The sequence below is a fragment of the Nicrophorus vespilloides genome, unplaced genomic scaffold (assembly GCF_001412225.1).
Source record: "Nicrophorus vespilloides isolate i.1.1-1 unplaced genomic scaffold, Nicve_v1.0, whole genome shotgun sequence".
In the NCBI taxonomy this organism is placed as follows: Eukaryota; Metazoa; Arthropoda; class Insecta; order Coleoptera; family Silphidae; genus Nicrophorus; species Nicrophorus vespilloides.
The window spans coordinates 96,521-102,520 of record NW_017096120.1 but is presented as its reverse complement, the minus strand read 5'-3'; positions in this window follow the sequence as shown (position 1 = coordinate 102,520).

The window sequence follows — 6,000 nt, the reverse complement described above, 5'->3', positions numbered from 1 at the left end:
TCTTCACTTCATTTCATCCTCTCGACCTGCTCTGGCCGGCGGTTTTATATTTTGAATAAATTATTTCCGCGTTTTCCTCCCGTGTATTATATACATTTGTCGGCCAGTCGGGATGCATTTTTCACGCCGTCCGCATGCAATATTCACACGCTGTGATGTATATGCATGCAGGGCCCAGTTTCGAGCACAATTATTCAACGCCACGAAAATTAGAATTGCCCTCTTGAATATTCCACCACCGCCGACGCTTTAAGCTGACCGCTGGATACCATCCGACGTTCTCTTTCCCTTTTCGCGATGAACCTAAGTAGCAAACGCCACGCGGATATGTCTCCCTTGAAACCTGACCAAAAACAAACAAAACACTCAAGAGAGTCTGAAAACTTTTACTAAAATTAAAAACTTTCCCCAAAACAACTTCACGCTTTAAGACCTGTTTATTACGTATACAAATTTATACATTTTATTATAATTGTTATATAAGTTTAAAGAATTCTATAACTTAATGTCAATTTTTCAAGTGATCTACATTTTTTTATTAACTAAATTATTTAATTTTTATGGATTTTTAATAATAAACATAATTGTAAAGATCAATGAAGGCAATAGAAATGAATATAAATATGATATGGAGAAAATACTGAAAGATTTAATATATTTCAAAAATCAAACTTGATAAAATGTATACATTTTTAAAGAATTCTATAACTTAATGTCAATTTGTCAAGTGATCTACATTTTATTAAATCTACTTCGTTTTGCTAATTTTTTTATTAACTAAATTACTTAATTTTTTTGGATTTTAATAATAAACATAATTGTAAAGATCAATGAAGGCAATATAAAAGAATATAAATATGATATGGAGAAAATACTGAAAGATTTAATATATTTCAAAAATCAAACTTTTCACTCTTCAGATCTAACTAATTTTACGAATTTATAAAAAAAAAACACATTCTATTTGCATATCAAGCAACTTTTTACATCTGATTATTTGTTTTAACAAACATTGGGCATTCTTTACATTTCTTCAAATAAAGTGGAACCTCGCTTAACGAGTTTAATTCGTTGCGAAATTTCCGGATTTTTACTCGTATAGTGAAACACGTTTTCCTATATAAACTAATGCCGAAGAAAAAAAAAGTATAACTTGGTCTCGATTTTTAATGATTTTGCTTTTCAGATGTATGGTTCTTTTTATTCTTTGGCTGTTATTAAAATTTTATTCAAAAAAACACAAATAACATGTCTGAACACAAGTTTGGATATTTTGTGATCACAAACAACACTAGGATACAACTAGAATGACCACTAACACTAAGAACTGTTTTCCAATTCACACACGGTGAAGTGAGTTTATATTTGTTTATATTACTTGTATCAATTCGGGGATTTGTTGGAAGTTTCTTTATACTTTTAATATTTGTTTATATAAAAAAGCGTACATAATGTGTTTATATATTATAATAATTGTTGGACACAATATATTTGTGTTTTACATTTACAGCAAACACAAATTATATTTGCAAATTATAGTCTGATTTAAGCAAAGATAACAAAGAAAATCGAAGATGGTTAATATATTCAAAAAATACACATAATATGTGTACATAAGTGTATATAAGCAATTAGGGATTTCTCTTCTCATCCTCACTTGTTATGCGAAACGTCGCTCGTTAAGCGAGTCATTTTTCTTACAATTCATTTTGCTCGTTAAGCGAGGTTCCACTGTACTTCAGAGGTAGCTTGTTACTATGATTCTTCATTTGTTTTCGTTTTGTTTCATAAATATGTAATAAGTTTGTACTTGATATTCTATTATTTTTATGATTTTTTTTAAATAAACTTACATTATGTATAATTGTTGAAATTGTTATTATATAAGATTTATTTGACACAATTACAATTCTGGCGTAACGTATAAGTGTTTCGAGAATGATTTAATATTAATTAAATTTCTTCGTTCTGGGAATTCTTTTATGCTTGCAAAAAAAAATCGTTTTTTTCCTTTTCTTTATTTCTTCGTCTTGTTTCATCCGTTTCTTGGTGGTCTATGCAATTTCGGGCTGCGTACATTTATATACACCCGCAAACATCTAGAATTGGGTGGAGGATGGGAAGGAGCAAGAGGTGGAGGAGGTCGGTCGGTCGGTCTCTTTCCTTAGGTTGTATCTTGTGTAGTTTTGCATCAATATTCAGGAAGGCGGGCTATCAAATTTATGGGGCCCCATGTTTATAGACTCGCGGGGACGGCCATTCCTTTCTTTAATTCCGTCCCGGCTTTATGTCTCGGCCGGACGTGCCGGCGGATATAGATGGCGCGCACACACAGTCATTTCCGGAAAATGTCTCTCACCTGTACACACAAACGAAGAAGAGCAAAGAAAAAAACCGTTAAAGGTCGTATTTTCTCGCCTTAATCCTGCGAACAAACGCCTTGATTATCTTTCCCCTTTTCGATTGTCACAATGATTGCTGCAATTTTCAATCGATTTGCCCGGCGTTTTTCCGCAAATTGAAGACAATTTGCGACGACAATCATTACAACACGAAACTGCAAAAACCGCAGTGAATACGATAAAAGAACATTTACATTTCGCATATCAATAATTCCATAATCCCAACATTTACTTCCATTTCAACGCAAAACTAATTCAATAATCAATTATTTAGTTAAATCGTTTCATTTCAGTAGAAAACTTTTTAATGGAATCTAATTTTATTATGAAATAAAATCCTTACATTTTTGTTACAGAAGACTTGAAATGTCAAGGAAATGTGGAATAATAGTAATTCTTTAATTTTAATTTCAATGAAAATCTTAGCTGTTTCATGTTGAAGTTAAATATTTGTATATTCGTACATATTATTTCATTACGTTTATAATTGTATACATATTTGCGTATTTATTTAGCAAATACTAAAATGTTTATACTTGCGAATCGACTATAAAAAAAATGTGAGTAATTGAACAAACTTGTTACATTTTTTTCTACTTCTTCTTCTAGCATTCTTCTATAGTTCATTGCGGGTGATTCGGGGGTGAGCGAAACTGTGCGTTTGGGACGTAAGGATGGATGGTATTGTTTTATATTTCGCGTAATGGCGAATTATTTCCGCTTTATGGGCAATACGTTTCCGTGAGGACGAAAAAAAAACCTCATTCTTTCTCCTCGCGGACGAGAGAGGAGAATGTGTAAGAATAAAGGAGGGAACAATGAAAAATGAAGAGGATGAGAACTGCACCAGTTTTTATTCATACGCCAAAACGGCGCCCGCCATTATTTCCGTCGGGTAGTTCTCATGCAAGAGTAATTTTTGGCGTCCCCTCCTCTACCTAAAGCGCCGCACAATTATTTATTTCTTTGAATAATGAAATAACCGCTTCAATCTTTAAGCGTAACGTTTGAGTGAATGCGTTCCAATAAGATTCTCATTTATCTGTAGTTGAATATAAAGAAAGTCCAAAAGTTAAATTAAAACTGATTTAAATGCAATAGAAGAAAAAATGGAGACAGACGAAATAGTAAAGCTTCTTTCATGACACTTTGATTGGAAGTGTTATTAGTTCTAACGATAATTTTTATGTTGCTTTTAGATTTGTTATAATTATTAGACAAATTATTACAGTCAATATCTTATGGATTATTTCATGTAAAGTTTTGCTTTATCAGGGCAAAAGTGGTAGCTGTTTCCGAAATTAAAAAAAAAATGAGGGAAAGAGTCTTCAGTTCGAATGAGGAGATCATTAATGCAGTTAATTTCGAACTTGAAAAGATCCAAAAAGTCGACTTTGAGGAATGTTTTGAAATGTGGCTCTACCGACTTAAGAAATGTATTAAAATAAATGGAAATTATGTTGAGAAATTACAAAAGGATGATAAATTGTTGTTGAATGAAAAAGAGCATGCATGTTAACCGATCACAATCACACAACTTATTTAAGAGAATGGATCGAATTAATCCCGTTTCGAATGCATTATTTGCATAGTGATTTTTATGTTTCTACAACGTATTTGGACACACAAATAACGTAAAGAAACATTTATGCATATCCCTTTTTTGATATCTGTTTGCTCCCGTTTTTCCATTTGTTTTCCCATCGTTCTCGATCGTTTTCCTCCTCCTCCACCTCCACCGCCTTCTTTCTCTCTCCCTCTCTATGTTTATGCAAAGAACAATTTACTTGACAACATCAATCAAGGAGGTATTTATTTTTATCGCTGCACGATATCCAGCATATCAAAGGCTGGAAATGAAGGTGGGAAGGCTGCTTCCTTCCTTCTTCATCGTCCTTTCCCATTCCTCATCCATCTCTTTCCATCCGTTTATACCACACGGCATACATTTCCGTGACTTCGGACAGTAGTCATCGAATCTCTCTGCGATTGATTAACTATTGAAGACGTAATTCGTGTATTTACATGCCGTACCGGATCGACATGCTATTTCTTTATAATTTACATGTCACGCTCACTCCTTCCCCCGTGCAAGGATAACATGAAACGTTTTAATTTTTGCTCCTTTTTTTCCTCTTCTGGCTCCTCCTGGCCCACTCGCACACAGCTAACCCACAATTACTTAATATTTACCTCGTCCCCTTTACCAACCCTTCACAATCCACCCTCCAAAAAAAAACAAAAAACGAAGAAGTTGAATATGGTAATAACAACCCACGAGACGTTTCTTCTTCGAATGTCGTGTTTCTTCCTTTATAATTGCACCCAAACTAAACCACTTTTTAGTTTACTTAATCATAACTCCCTACTTTTACCCAACACACCATTCATTAAACTCAATTATAAACTTTCTTCCTCAACTCGTTCCTATCTTATAAAGTCTCAAAAAAGAAACAATCAAGTTTTAACTAATCCAAAGACAATTGCTTAATTAAAATGTATTGCTACAATTAAAACTTTCTTTAGTCAGTCCAATTACCATTACAAAAAAAATTGTAACAAATTTATTTAGTTCGAAATGGTTTTAATTATTAGAATTATTAATTAGTTTTTACGACTATTACAATAAACGCTTAATATTATTATAATATATGAAATGTTTATAAAATCAGTGACTTTTAAATTACTAACTTTGCAGCAACTAATGCCATCTATCTTTCAGCAGCTGAAAAACCAATGAATGTATATCTTCATCTAATTTACATCTACCTTCATTTACATCATTTCACCACGTCGCGTATGCAGATTTCTAATTCCTCTAGTTCTTCTTCATTCGTGTACTTATTCAATATTAGTTACTACATTTATTCTTAATACGATATATTTTAAAACAAAGATTTCATTCAAAATCATGTAAAAGAGATACATGTTTTTATATTTTATTAAAAAGTTAATTGGGTTTTCTATCTCGAATAAACAAAACATATCATGTCAAAAGTGAAACTAATTTTAATTGAAGTTATGAATTAAATTGTTAGTGTATATTGTCTACATTTATATTGTGTATAATATAAACTAATCAGAAATAATTGCATTGAATTTGAATAAAAGATACAATTCGTTTGTGTTTCAGATTCCAATAAGAAGTTAATTGGGTTGCCTACATAAATGAATTGAATTAAATTTAATTAATTGTTTGATCATTAACGTAACGAAACTTAAGAAGAAATAACTTAAGTAAAATGTATTGAGTTTGATATTGAAATTAATGTATTAAATGGAATGATTATGTGGTGGATTTGAAGTGTCAATATTCGAAAAACCTCAATGATCAATTAGGAAGGAAACCCATTAGCAAAATTTTAATACTTTTACTAACAATTTGTTTATACTAATATTGTCAAACTATATGTTGATGTAATTATTGTCTTAATAATATTTTCTGTAGTATTTATATTTTCATTAAAATTAATACCTAGGAAATAAATTGTTAATTCATTCTTTTTCCTCCTACACTAGTTTTTTTGTATGAATATACACTTCTTATTTTGCTTAAATCCTTGACTTTCACGGTCAATTCGTCCCAAAAGTTTCAGTC